Source organism: Microtus oregoni, unplaced genomic scaffold (assembly GCF_018167655.1).
Source record: "Microtus oregoni isolate MIOR12 unplaced genomic scaffold, Mior012 000198F_ref0000285, whole genome shotgun sequence".
In the NCBI taxonomy this organism is placed as follows: domain Eukaryota; kingdom Metazoa; phylum Chordata; class Mammalia; order Rodentia; family Cricetidae; genus Microtus; species Microtus oregoni.
The window spans coordinates 1-15,478 of NW_024544857.1; the positions used below are offsets into that span (position 1 = coordinate 1).

Genomic DNA, 15,478 nt, shown 5'->3' on the forward strand with positions numbered 1-15,478 from the left:
CCCAACAGTTGATTAAAAGCATGAGGATTTTATTAATTCTGTCATGACAGAGTCTTGCAGTATTTGAGAAGCCAGAAAGACCCCGAATGGCTGGTACAGACTACTTTTAAAGGAAAAAGCCACAGAAACAAGGTGAGTGTCTGGAGGTTGCTCTTTAACTATTATGATTTGCTTATTTAAAGGGCTATTACCAGTAATTGGCTGGAGAGTGGTTGCCAGATCAGGTGAGGTAAGAGGAAACATCTGAGGGGTCACTTTGCCCCTTTCCCAGGGACTGAGTCAAAACATCAGTAACTGAGTCAACACCTAAGGGTTATCTTGCCCCTATTCAATAACTGAGTTCTATTTGGGGAACATTCACAAGGACTCAGGGAGATGAAAAGTTCCCAACATTTCAGTACGTGCATGTGTAGTTGTTAGATCTTTGGTTCCCAGAGAGTGGGGGAGCAGTACTGCTGAGACTGAGAGGGCTCAGAATTGTCTTAAAGTTTTACAAGAGGAGAGGGAGCAGATGGAGGTGAAAAGAGAGGGGTGTGCAAGCACTTGTCTGTATGTGATGTGTGTGTGTGTGTGTGTGTGTGTGTGTGTGTGTGTGTGTGTGTGTGGCTTCTTTTATTAGCTGATATAGAGGTCAAGCTATTTCCTCGAAAACAAGAGCCTGTAGAATCCAGTACTTCCTAAAACCCCCTGATATTGAAGTATTTTTGGCAAAGAGAAGGAAGAGTTAGGTAACATACGGTCTTCATTTAATTTCCCCCTTCCTTTAGATAGGGCCCCTCCTAAGGATTTGACTGGTTGTTGGAACAATTGGACTTTCTTTTCTGATAACTTGTGGTCTCTATCAGGTGAGAATTGACAAGTGTTTTAGTTCTTTCTTGGATTTGTTTCCCCCTACGAGTGCACAAAAGATGAGGTCATTTACATATTGGAGAACTTTGCCTTGAGGGCTAGAGAAGGGAGCAGGTCCCTAGGTAGGGCCTGGCCAAACAGATGAAGAGTGTACCTGAATCCCTTGGGTAGGACTATCCAGGTGAATTGGGTAACCTGGGAGGCTAGGCCTTCAAAACCAAACAGATATTTGGACTCGGGGTGTAAAAGAATACAGGAAAAAAGACATCATTTAGGCGTGATAGTGGCACTTATGTCCTGGGGAATGACCCACAGCTACTAATTGGACTTATGCTTACCCAGCGAGGGTTAGTCTTGCCTAGTATTGGAAACTTAGCCAACTACTCATGACTGATGAGGCCATGGAATGTAGAGAACATGCTGTTACCACTTTCCTAACCCATAATTCCTTGCTACTGTCTAAATACTGGTCTTTGTATCCAGAGATAAGCTCCCCCCTCCTCAAAGAAGCAAAAAACCAATTGTTGGAACATGATCCAAGTTCTTGTGACAAAACTCCAAGAAAACAAAACAAGAATTTATGACCTCGATTTCTTTAAAAATATGAAGTTATTCTTGGACTGTGCTTTTGTGCCTCTCCCAGGTGTAAAGGGTAGGAGTGAGTTTACTTCAGATTATTCATTACAGCTGATTTATTGCCATTTGTTTATGCATCTCTATGGAATAAACAAGCCATGTGGTTTTGCTTCTTTAAACAAGTGTGATTATCCCAATGGTCCAAGGTGTATTCTTGCTCACACATAGGCAGAAGGTACGTAGGCAGGAAGTATGCTTGCCTTCAATCCGATGAAGGCAAAAAGTATGTAGCCTTGTGGGTTTTGTCTTTATAAGCTTCTGACTAATGTAATTTGGTGCCATATTCTGAGCATGGGTCTTGGGTATAGACCTGACCAATATCCCTAGTCCTGGCCAGGAGTTAATAAAACTTCTTTCAAATTTGGCTCCAAAATTGTAGGGTGTTCTTCTTCTTGCCTTGTGGGATTGAAATATTTGGGAGGCCCCAGAGATCAGACCACCCACCCAAATTCCAAAGTGCGACCTTCACTTCAGGACTCTGGGACTGAGGGGACACCTCAGGAGGTGCACACCTTGGAGGTGTTCTTGTGTTTCAGGTGTGCTTTCGGTTTCCCACATTATCAGAGGGAGCTGCCTTACTGAGAAAAGCAGCAAGCATCTGTGGAGGCCTCCACTGGTAGGTCATAGTAATTTTCTGTGACATCTGGTTCTGTCCAGATCCTGACCTGGGATGACGAGGGTTCTGACAAGACTTAGTACTCTCCCATCCAAGGCAAAGAGCAAGGCATTACACTGCTCCCCTGATGTTCTTGGTCTAGTTTTGTGTCTTACTTGCTTCATATCTGTATGTGAAATTACCTGGCACAAGTGAGAAGGAACCACAAAACACACAACAAACCCACTTAGGAGTTTACTAGAGGGGGCCTGTATAGGCCTGGGGAATCCGTGTGCAGAGAGAAAGAAAGATGGCGTGTCCAGCTTTTTAAAAGCTGCCTAGAGCATTCTAGGGGGTTGATGTGGCTACGTCATATGCAGATGACAGGGCTCACGCATGAGCAAAAGGGCTTAACTGAGTCATAGTGGATGTAACCACGTACGCGTGCACATAGGTTGTGCTGGGGGGGGGGGTCCTTTAACATTCAGGCACTTCTGCCTGAGGGCTTGTCTGCACATACATGGCTCTAGAACCTGGAAGTGGAGCCTTGTTTGTGGCTGAATAATTACAGAATGTCTTGTCTTTAGTTTAATTTTTACTGTTTGTGTTCTTTTTATTGGTTTTATTTTTGCTGTCTCTGCCACCGCCAGCAATTGCCACTGCTGCCACTGCTTGCCATCGTTGCTTTGATAGCCAGGGCTCAGAATTTCTTATCTCTGAGATTTCTGGTCATTGGATTCAGTTTAGCAGGGATTCAAATGTCTTTTGGATGAGGATAATATTAAAATTGTTTTATATTGTTCTACTATATTGAAAAGCTGGTTCTGGATTTGGGTTATTGTTCTTCATTCTCTAGAGCCAAACTGGCTTATTTAAAAGTTTCCTCTCTGTCCCATGCTAGGTGACCTACCCAATTTTGTGGCAGGGAAGAGAGAGCAAAGCAAAACAGCAAGAAAAAATTAGACTATTCATTTCATTTAACTGCCTAAAAATTTTGCTAAGTTAGAAATCTTATAAATCAAACTTGGTAAGTCTATTATGTAAACTTTCTATGCCTAAAGACTTGTAAGTTTATTGAGTTCAGATAGAAATCTGTATAACCTGCATCAAAACAGTTAACTTAAAACTTGTAACACGGGTTTGATTGTTAAAAAATCTATGCATAGGTAATCTTAAAGGAACCATTCATGCTACATGTTGGCATCTTAGGATATAAGCAACATGTGGCTTGCCACCATCTTAGCTGATGGCCCCCATTGGGACAGAGGCAAACATGTGGCTGGCAGCCATATTTACTAAGGTTAGAGAGGAAAAAATGTCATGAATTTCCACCATAATCTTGATTAGAGGTTGTTATGGTTTTGGCCCCTGGTCCCTTTAAGAGACAAGCCATGCCCACTCCCTCCCCCATCCACTGAGGCAGGCTGATCTTCAGCTTCCAGCCTGAGCTCGCTCTCTTTTCCATCTTCCTCTCGGAGAGGCAACTTCACTTCTGCCTCTCTCCCCACTTCTCTGCTTCCTGCCTTCTCTGTCTTTTTCTCCTTTTCTCTTTCTCTTTCTCCTTCTTCCTCTCTCTCTCTCTCTCTCTCTCTCTCTCTCTCTCTCTCTCTCTCTCTCTCTCTCTCTCTCTCTCTCTCTCCCTCCCTTCTCCCTTCCCCCTTCATAACCCCCTGAATAAATATTCAACCTCACTCTGCATGTCATGTCTATCCATGTCTCTGTCTTCTGCCCGCCTGCCATGTGTCTCCCTGCCTGGGACCAGCCACTGCTCGGGAACCAGCAGCCATCTCTGCCTGGGACTGGCTGCTCCCAGAGCCTGCTGCCTCCTGCCACATGGCCCACCACCACCACTTGGGCCACCGCTCTGGGACCAGCAGCCTGCTGTTGGGAACTTGCAGCCGCTTGGCTCTCGCTGCAGCTGCCAGCACCTTGGGACCCATGTGGCTCTGCGTGGCTCCTCCAGCATGCCTGGGACACTCCATATTAAAAAAAAAACAGCAGAGGTGACTACATGGTATAAGCTAATTAAGGAAACAACACCAGGTCTCCAAGATACTTTGGGTTAGGAGGGATTTTTGTATAACTCTTGTCCTGAAAGCAAAGTCCTAAAAGCAAGGTTTATGAAAGATAGGGTTTAAAAACAATGTTTGTTTTATAAGGTATTAAAGCTGCACCTTCATGAGTTTATATACGAGGATATACCTCATGCTGGCAGCCAAACTTGGTAATGTAATAGTCACCCAGGTAGTATTAGTTTTAGAGGCATGGGGTGGGGGGTGGTCACGGAGAACAGTTGAAACTTAGCATTGTGTGGCAGGGCTGGAGTTCCTGAAGAAAGCTCAGGAGAGGGATCCCAGCAGATTTTTAGATGTCAGTGCCAAAAATAGCCTCCAGAAACAACAGACACAAGGAAATGGGTGCTTTCGAGGGCTGAGTTGGAGAGGTGAGACAGGCCCTTTTGGGGAGGCTGGAGAATATGATGCATGAATCCTGGATACTGAACATCAGATTGTTCGCACTGTTCCCGTTGGTTTTGCCTTGTCTAGATTATCTTTCCTCCTTGCTTCTTCCCTCTTAAAGTAAAAATATGTACTCAGTTTCTGTTCTGACATTGCAGGAGCCCACAACTGGGAGAGTTTGAAACCTCTTAAAGAGAAAATGTTGGAGTTTTTAAAAACTTTAATTTAAGCAGCATATTTTTTAAGGAACAACTTAAAATCTTTAAATTTATAAGGCTATGAAACATTTAAGCTTATAAAATGTTTTATGATGCCTTTATTAATATGTCATCATAGAAAATAAATAAAAGCTTAAAGATTTAGGGCCACAGCTATGAGCACCAAACACTAAACACTAGAAGCTGAGGTATTCCTATCTTTTGTTTGTTTTTCGGGTTTTTTGAGACAGGATTTCTCTGTGTAGATTTGGAGCCTGTCCTGGAACTCACTCTGTAGACCAGGATGGCCTCGAACTCACAGAGATCCACCTGCCTCTGCCTCCCAAGTGCTGGGATTAAAGGTGTGCGCCGTCACTGCCCGGCCAATTCGAGCTGGAGGTGACCTTAAGGTCTCCAAAGAAGAGAAGTGGGTCACAGACCTGAATTGTGGTGTTGCTAACCACTGGACAACACCTGCTGCCAGGGCCTGCATAAATCATGGACACTGTTGGGTTGACTACCCTATTCTGCCTCCTCAAAATGAGGTCAGTTTTCCCAGGTCCCCCATCCACAGGAAAATATCTATCTCTTTGACCTTCGAGGTCTGGCAGCCAAAGGCCTCTGCTGTCCTGTGCAGCACCTGAAGATATAATGTTGTCCTACATGATAGCCAAAAACCTACGACCTCTGCCCCTCAGAGAAGCCATCAAGACCATAGGAGCCTATAAGTCATTGCCCAGGTGGCTGATAAGCCTCTGTCATTTTAATCAATACAGAGGCCATTTGGTCTCTACTTTCTGCTCTGATTTATTCTTCTCAGATCTCTGATGGTGTTGATGGCTAACTGTGGCTTTGTCAGATTGGCAGCAGCAGGCACCTAACTCCTTCCCCAAAGCTGCAGCTACCTTGTTATTTCATTTCATATGTAAAAATCAGGTCTCACTTTTTCTAGAGCTTCTAGGTCTGCTGTTGAGAAAGGCGGACTGGTTTTCCTCCCTAACAGGCTTCATATTAAAGGATAACGGGCTTCAGATGGAACTTTCTGCTATTGCTTTCTTTGAAAGAACTTGCTTTGCAATGACTGCTCTCAGTAATCATCCACTTGTGTCTAGTGATAAATAATTGGATTTTAAACGTTTAGAGTTTATATAAATTGTAAAGGCCTAAAAAGGTTTAAGATATATAAATGCGAGTTGCAATCATCTGAGGATGGGAACGCTTAAGAAAATGACTTAGGGTGTGTAAATACAAGTTATAAAGGTGTATGAAAATGATGGAGAATGAAAAGTGCTTCGGATGGCTTTCCCCCTAAGCTATTGTTATACTAAGATTTCAAAACTTTCGAGTTGGAACATTGATCAATGGGTTCTGATAAGCTGGTAAAGCACTGTTGTCAGTCACAAGCTCACAATTTTAAATTCCTTTGGTTGACATCTGAGTATATGCTTCAAGGTGCTTTTTATTGAGCTAAAAACAGTTTTTGCCTAATCCATATATCCAGCCTTCTGGACAGAGGAAAGAATGTTCATACTTTAAACCCAAAGTCTTATCTTTTGCTATGACTCAAAGGTGTGGGTCTACTCCAGGCTTTTTCTACAGTGTGGATTTTAGTACAGATTACGGGGGTAATGTTAAATTTCTACAACTTTTATCTCTTTTGGTAAACTTAAAAATTCATGTAAGCTTCAGGGAGTCAAGGGAGTTGTAAGACTTGAATCCACCTCTCACAGGTCAAAAGGACTCCAGATAAGGACTCTGTCGATCAAAAGTCTTAAGTTTCCCCACCTGCCTATTCCTGAGGGCAGAATCTCTCTCTCATCTCTGGTCTTGGGAATCCTCCCCTCTCCCAGCTACCATGACGATAGGACTGGAAGTTCCAAATGTAAGATTTTCCTTTCAGTTCCTAAACTGTAACTTTTGTCCCTATTCTAGATCTGTTCTGGCAGCTTCCTTTCAGCTGGTAGATGGCATCCAGAAATCAGTAGCAGCTTACAAACTGCTCCAAATGTGATCTAGGTTGTTCCAGTTCCGGGCAGTCCTACAAATCCAGACAGCCCTAGCCTTGCTGAAAGCTGATTGGAACCAGATCTGTCAACAGGTAGATTCATTAGCTGAAATAGTTCTATAATATGACAGGGCACTCTACCTACTCCGTGTAAAAGAGGAGGTTATTGTGTGGCTTTAAGAGAAGACTGTAATTAGAGATAATTCAGCCATACTCATAAAAAGGCGGTGGCGGAGGGGTGGAGGTGGGGAACTGAGATGAAATAAATGACCGATTCCCAATCTCATTTTTGGTCTCTTCCTAGATAGTGACTCTGATGCTAACTACTGTTGGCTCTTACAATGTTAATACCTTAACTAAATACATAAATTTCTGTCTGGGTGCCATTCATTAGATTGATTCATTAGATCCCAGTGTAAACAGGTACCCACCACAGAGTCAAGGATTTGATTCAGGATATAGCTCAAAGGGGGAACGGCTAACATTATGTTTTAACTTTAAATTACCGTGCTTAAGAGATCTATAAAAGAAAAATACTAACCTGTGTTGGACTCTAGCGTCCAAACACCAAGGAGGAGTCGCCCCCAGAGACCACCTCACACACCACAGCTGATGCAAAAGCATGAGGATTTTATTAATTCTGTCATGACAGGGTTCCTCAGCATTCGGAAAGCCGAAAGACCTCGAATAGCTGGCACAGTCTACTTTTAAAAGAGAAGGCCACAGAAACAAGGGGGGTTCCTTGACTATTATGATTGGCTTATTCGAAAGGGCTACTACCAATAATTGGCTGGAGAGCTGTTGCCAGATCAGATGAGGTAAGAGGTCATTTTGACCCCGTTTCCTAGGGGACCAAATCAAAACATACATGTATGGGTAATGGTAATTGTTCAAGAACTGAGTACGTGCATGTGTAGGTGTTAGGTCCTTGGTTCCCAGGGGAGGAGGAGAAGCACTATGGCACAGAGGCTGAGAGGATTCAGAATTGTCATAAATGGCTTCAGGATTGTCTTAAAGTCTTACACCTGTAAGTTCCACTTTCCCAGGCACAGATGATTTCCTGAAATGCTGGGGGCTGTTGTTCATGTAAGATAAGAAGCTACATGTTTTTGCCTCTGTAAACAAGCTTGGTTGCCCCAGTGCCACGGGATGGGTGCTTAATCACATGTAGGTAGGAGGTATGAAGGCAGGAAGTACGTCAGGATGCATGTTTGCCTTTGATTGGACACTGGTGGGAAGTAAGTAGCCTTGTGGGTTTTGTCTTTTATAAGCTTCTGACTAGTGTAATTTAGGGCTGTATTCTGAGCATGGGTCTTGGGTATGGACCTGGCCAGTGTCCATAGTCATGGCCAGTATTTAATAAAGCTTGTTTCAGATTTGGCTCAACAATTGTAGTAGTTGCAGTAGTGGTCTTCATTTTTTTTCCAGTGACCTCTCAACTTTTATTGATCCCTCAGTCCCCAGGGGTAGCCTCCTTCTCAGCCTCAGTGCCCCGGACACCACTTTGCCATCACGACCTTGGGTGGTTGTCCTCTGGACGGTTTGCATGGAGTTACTGGAGTCCATCCGGAGCATCACTGAGACTGAAGTGTGCCCCATCTTCCAGCAAGCAGCGGTAGGTGGCCATCTCAGACTCAAACTTGGCCTTGATGTTCAGCAGGACTTCACATTCCTGGGTCTGGTGCTGCCCCTCTGCCCGGGTTTGTGCCAGCTCTGACTCCAGGTACAGAAGGACCCCACTGAGCTGCTCCATCTGTGTGTCATATCCGGCCTCCACGTCCCTAAGGCTGTTCTCCAAGCTGATCTTCTGATTTTTCATGGCATCTAGGTCAATCTCCAAGGCCTGGAGGGTGTGCCTCAGGTCCGTGAGTGTGGTCTGAGCATCTCTGATTTTGGCAGACTGGGTAGTGACCACCGTGGTGCTCTCTTCAATCTGCTGGGACCAGTACTTGTCTAGTTTCTCACGGTTCTTCTGAGCCAGCTCCTTATTCTGGGCCTGGATATCAGCCATGATCTTGCTGAGGTCCTGAGAACTGGCAATCTGGGCTTCTAGTCCTTTTACTCCCTCCTCACGGTTCTTCTTCATGAACCTTCTTTAGTTCCTCCTAGAGGGCTTCGATTTCTGTCTCCAGCTGCAGCCTCGTGATGTTGGTGTCATCCACCACCTTTGAGTCCATGGATGTCGCGCTCCACAGACTGGCGCATATCCAGTTCTGTCTCGTACTTGACTCTGAAGTCATTGGCAGCAATATGGGCATTGTCTATCTGCAGGACGATGCAGGCATTGTCCACAGAATTGGCAAAGATCTGAGCCCTCAGGTCCTTGATGGTCTTGAGATAGTGGCCCCAGTCTCTGACACCCTGGGACCCCTTCTTCTCCAGATATTCCCGATTTTGCTCTCCAGTCTCCTGTTCTTGGTCTCCGTGCTCTGCACCCTGTCCAGGCGGTCGTCCAGGTCTTGCAAGGTCTCCTCAGTCTGGATGCCACCTTTTCCAACCAGGCCTGCAGACCCCATGAAGCCACCCTAGATGCTTGAGGAAATCCGGGAACCAGAGCCCCCCCCAGCACCTGCATAGACGCTGGCTGCACTGCTGGCAGGCCGGACCTGCTGGCTGGGCGTCCGCACAGATTCCAGGGACTGGTAGGTAGTTGGTGGAAAACGTGGTGGAGCGGGTGGTGAAGCTCATGTTGTCTGGAGAGGAGAGCAAATCGAGGGACCGGGACAGGAGTTCCGAGGGTTAGGTTCCGGGTTAGAGGGGTTAGAGGGAAGGTGGCAGCCCTTGAGCTGTTATATCGCTGAGGGAAGCGTGGGACTAACAGTTGACTATGAGACTTTAGTCTGCCTCCCAGGTCCCAGCACCTAAGAGTAGTAAACAACCAATAAGGCAAAAAAGAAAAAGCCCAAACAACACAAAATGAGACAAAAATCCCATTGAGGTCCTTTTGTGTTGGTCATCTACGGCTGGGCATGGGGTCTGCCCTTAAGTGTATGTAGCTAATATAGCCAATGAGACTCCATTTGACAAAACTATTTTTTTTCCTTTGCAAATGGGTGAAAATTGCTGGTAGCTTCTTGGTTAGGAGTGGTAAACTGTGTCCATCCCCCTCTCTCAGCACCGGGACCTCATCTGGCTTGAACCTGCACGGGCCTTGTGTGTGCTGCCACATTTTCCATGGTTTCATCAGTTCCGTTGTGCCTGGAAGACACTGTTTCCTTGGTGTTTTAAAGGAGAGCATCACTGTGGGGGAAATAAAGGAGTTTTTTAGGTGGATTTTAGAAGGGAAGATTTGTTATTTTTTTTCCTTAAGGGTGGAATATTCCGGCAGGAGAAGTCACCCAGGTAGATCTGAAAATTAGCATCTCTGTCAAGTCTCAGGTGTTGATTGTGCTCTGATGCTGTTACTGGATGAGAGATCCCCAATCTCCAGGCTGGGTGCCAGTCACAGGGGAGCCCCTCCAGGGCAAGTGGTCTGTTCCTGAGTGAACCCCGAGTTATTCTAGGAGTCTGTTCACATGCTTGCATTTTCTGTGCAGCATTATCAGCTGTCTTCTCCTTAGCACAGTGGTAGAAAAGGGGAAGCGGGGAGGGGTGCTAATAATGTCTTGCTGGAGACCCATTGCTTGCTAAGTCAGCAGATTTGCGAAGCTAAATATATATCAGTGAGTATTTTAGGAAATTGAGAAAATGGGAAGTTTTCAAAGGTGATGGTCTAGACACAATGTTATTAAGATTTATTTTAAAAATCTGCTGGCTGTGTGTTATGCTGCAACTTTTCTTTGAAAAAAAAAGAACCACAAACTATTATTCCAAAATCTAACAGTTCTCAGAAACAAGAGGGTCTAGAACCATTCTGCCTCCTAGAACATTATTTGTTTTTTTTTTTAAAAAAAATGCCATGTTTGTTTTTCTTTGCTATTCCTGGGAAGGAAGGGCTAATTTCAAAATACCTTCCTCTAGTTAAAAGTGGTGTTGTTAGGTCTGAAGAGATGGCTCATCAGTTAAGAGCACTGTTTGCTCTTCCAGAGGACCCAGGTTCCGTTCCCAGAACCCATGTGCAACTCTGGCATCCACAGGTACCAGGCATGCATGCAGGCAAAACACCCATACACTTCAAGTAAAAGCCAATGAGTCTTTTTAAAATGATGCTTTCAAAGGTGAATGTGGTCATGGCGCACACTTGTAAACCCAGCACTGAGAAGGCTGAGGCAGGAGAAACTTGGATCTGAGCAACATTTCGAGTTCCAGGCCAGCCTAGAATATATAATGAGACATTGTCTAAAAATAAAATAAAAAGAAAGAAAAGAAAAATCCCACATGATCACAAAACGATGCTATTAGATATTCACTTAATATGCAGTTGTAAAATAATGCCTTCTTTATTATATCAACGATGAGCTCAGAGGCACCAAGAACTAGTTCCTTTTCTGTCCTCAAAGAAGAGGGAATTATGGCACCTCTATCTGAGCACAGCTGGAAATTATAGGGTTGTCTAAAACCGTTATTAAGTCTTCTAGAGAACTAGCAATATTCTTCTAGTTGCCATATGTTTTTTGTTTTGTTTTTGAAGCAAAGCAAAGCCATAAATATAGTCATAAGAAATGAATCTCGGCCTTCTGTTTAAATTCTCACAATGACTTTAATATGGTAGCCAGCCATCGAGGTGACGAGGGGACTGAGTACAGAAGGAGGGAAGGTCTGCATGGCAATCGATAGCATGCATGGCCCCCAGATACCATGCCCAGTACCTAGGACCACACTCTAAGCTCAGCATCATCTTGGATGAAGTTAGCTTCTTGGGCACTGCCTCCCATTTTCTGCTACAACTTGTCTGTGGAGGATGGAGTCAGTGGTTGAGAAGTAAGTATAACCACGTGAATGCCACATGAGTGTCTTTTTAGATAAGTCCTCTGTTCTCGGACTACATCTCCAATCAAATTTGTCTTTTTACTCATTGTTTATATTGCTTTTCTCAGCCATTATTCCTCTTAAAACTGTCTTCAAAAGAGACCAATCAGTCTCGTACCTTTATCTGGCCAAAGAGAGCTCAGATCTGTTTCCTTTGGTTATGAGCCTCCTTTCTTCTGAGAACAGGGATGAAAGGGACCACTGTGGGAAACGGGGAAGGAAGCTGCCATCCAGGAGTCAGCTTGAAGCCTCTCATTACCTGTAACACAATTATAACATTTCCTTAAGGTCTCTCTCCCTTCCCAGATATAAACCTACAATATTCTAGTCTTCTCTCCCACACACTGTAAGAGACATGTTCTAAACCCCTTGTGCAATCATAATGGTTCCCGGTTTGCCCTTACTAGAGTATAATCCCATTTAAGACAACTCTTGAAATGTCCTGTATGTATAATCACACGGACCCAAAGCAGAGAGAAAAGACAGAAAGTTCTTTAACAACACTGACATATAACTTGAGAGGTACCAAAATGGTACATGGAGCTCGTGCTAAGACGCTTAACTGCACTCTCCACTGAGAAGCACACGCTCATATTTAACTATGCTGTAATCTTTCTCGAAGCGTCTTAACTACCATGCTGAAGTCCTAATTTTGAAATGGGTTGGGAAGATGGCTCAGTCAGTAAAATGCTTCCCATGAGTGCATGAAGAGCTGAGTTTAGTCCCTCAGCACTCACATGGAAAAAAACCCCAGGCATGAAGCTAGCCCAGTCTACCTCAATCAACAAGCTCCAGGCTCAGCGACAGACTCTATCTCAAATATTAAAGCAGAAAGCGACTGAAGAAACACCTAACATCAGTTTGTGGCCTCTGTGTGCGCATGTGCATGCAGGTGCGCACACACACACACACAGACACCTGTCGGGGTGTTTTGTTTTTTATTTTTGGTTTTTCGAGATAGGGTTTCTCTGTGGCTTTGGAGCCTGTCCTGGAACTAGCTCTTGTAGACGAGTCTGGCCACAAACTCACAGAGATCCACCTGCCTCTGCCTCCCAAGTGCTGAGATTAAAGGGGTGTGCCACCACCACCCGGCACCACACGAATGTCTTTAAATACAGCAAACACTTCTTTGAGAAACCCACACCCACGCACTCAGCTGCGCTCTAGTCTTTCTCCCAAATCATGTCTATTTTAATGAATTCCAGCTCTCTTTTACACTTACTTGTCCAAAATGTTTTTTCTGTCCCAAAGCCAAGGATCCAGTCTCACCTGAGCAGAAGTTCCTAGAAAATTAAGGGGACTCCTCAGGCTGCTGAGAGCAGCGGTATGGAGCTGTGCCTCTGTCCTTGTAGCTGATGACAAACCCTCCATTCTCCCTTTCTCCTTGCCCCTCCCTTCCTTTCTCCTGCTCTTTGTCCTCCTTGTATGACTTCTCGTCTCACTGTATAGATTATATTCGCCTCAGCCTCCCAGTGATACTTGTTCTTCTGCTTCCTTGGCGCTGCGATTGCAGGTGGGCACCACATGCTAACCAGAGAACTTTTCAATCGAACCTCCCAAGAGACAGGTCAGTGTCACTCATTCTGTCTAACTATGGTAGCCAGATTTAGCAAATAGCAATATAAGTTGCTCACAACATGTGAATTCCAGACAATTTTTCTCAGCACATATTAAGTATATAAAATAACAGTGTTTATTATGACATTGTCGTACATGTATGCAGCATTCTCTGATGCAAGCAGTATAACTCTGACCTACGTGTGGCTCTCAAATTTAAATTACTTAAGATTGTGTGAGATTTTAAACGCATTCCTTCAATTCTGATAGACATACTATTATGTGCTTCTTGTGGCCAGTGGTTCACATATCAGGTGGCACAGGTTGATGATGCTGCTTATCAAATATTTTCATCATTACAGAATGTTCCATCAGGCAGTGCTCCTTAGAACATACTAGGAAAGTGTTCCTGGAGCCAGAGACCCAGGTACACAGTCAAAACGATCAGGCTTTTAAGAAGCCATCCCTTCACCCTTCACAAAAAATATGAGACCCCAAAGCCTACAAGTGTGGTGGTGCCCATGTGTAATCGTGGTATTTCAGTGGTGGAGATGGGAGGACTAAAGTTTAATACCAGCCTGCGCTACATAGCAAGACACTGGACATGTAGCTCAGTAGTATAGCACTTGCTTAACAAATCCCCAGTGCTTAACTAGTACCCAAGATAGATAGATAGATAGATAGATAGATAGATAGATAGATAGATAGATAGATAGATAGATAGATGGAGGCATGGCTGGAGGGATGGGTGGATGGATAGATAAAATAAATGATTCATGGGATCCCTGAAGACCACAAGAGAAATCCAGTCCTGTACCAACTCATGAGGCAAATTGATCAGTATCATGCAGAACTATCTGTTCAATTCATCAGCGTTTCTCTTGAGAGACATTCTTCTGGTTTGCACGTAGCTTTGTCCATAATGGACAGTTTCTAAGGGAACACAGGGTTTTACCCTCACAATAACCCTGGGTCTTAGCAAGTCCATGAAAAAAAAACAAGAATGTGAAATTTATTCCAAAAAGAATAATCTACGCTATGGTGCAGGTTCTGGCATTCAAGTGTGCATCAGAATTCGCTGAGGGTCTGTGGGTTCTTCACTGTGTCTGACAAGATTTTTCTTTTGCTTTCATATTGGATGAATGTCTTAGGTTCTAGCTGGGTGTGGTAGGGTGTGCTCGCAATTTCAATACACAGTAGACAGAGAAGCTAGGATTCAGAGTTCAACTCGAGCTACATAACAAAACCCAGAGAGAGAGAGAGAGAGAGAGGGGGGGGGGGGGGGGAGGGAGGAGAGAATTTTAAGTTCTAACATTTTTTTTCTCCATCTTTGAAGACATTGCTTCAAAAGTTTAACACTTGGTGCTGGAAAAAAAATCGGAATCCATTAGATTCTGGGTAGTCTGGGAATGCCACAGATTTTCATGAGCCTCAGCAGGGTTTCTTAAAATGAAAATTGTTCCACCACAGTTCCAAAGTTTCTGATTCCTCAGGCCTGAGCTGAGTTTCATCCTGTTTCTAGAATACTCAAGTCAATAATGCGGGTCTGGAGAAGCACCCTGGGAAATCTCTACCCCATACCTGCCTCCGCCTAATGATGTTATGAAAATGAAGCTTTTGTTCCTGACAGGTGAACCCCTCCTTCTGTTAGAGCCACTTTGATGAGCGGCATCTGGTCCCCGTTTAGATCATTATCACTTTTTCTTCTGCACACAGCTTTCGCCCATCTGCTGGCTTGCTAATACACTGACGTGAAAATAGCCAAAGCCAAGTCCAAGGTGACCTTCCCCCTGCTCTGCAGCTGATGGTGCTGTACCCACACTGTGGCCTGGCCAAGCTTGCTGGGTAAATCATTTTAATTCCTTGTTCATACATAAACAGCGTTAGCAAAAGAGAAGGGAAATAAGAAGTTGCTACAGGTCACCGAGCTAGGAACCAGTCTGTGAGTTCAGAATGTTCAACTCCAGTTTGGGTATGAAGAGTATTCAGGAGTTCGTTAAGATGTGAAATTCATGATTTTGATAAAATAATCGTGGAACATCATTTAATTCCAACTGTTGTGATGGTTAAAACGAACTGTCAATTTGACAGACTCTCCTCAGAGCTAAACCTCTGGCCATGCCCTTGAGGAAGTTCCTAGATTGGGTTACTTGATGTGGGAAGATGTACCCTAGATGTGGGCAACACCACTCCCTGGGCTGCAGTCCTGGTCGGTTGGGAGAAGGAACTTTTATGTCTTTCCATTTGCTGACTGTGGATGGACCGCGGCCAG

At 44.4% G+C, this 15,478-nt stretch overlaps 1 pseudogene; it reads right to left on the bottom strand.

Moving 5' to 3' along the window:
* Positions 1 to 8,154: 8,154 nt before the first annotated feature.
* On the bottom strand, positions 8,155 to 9,429 carry LOC121445484 (annotated as a pseudogene).
* Positions 9,430 to 15,478: the final 6,049 nt, after the last annotated feature.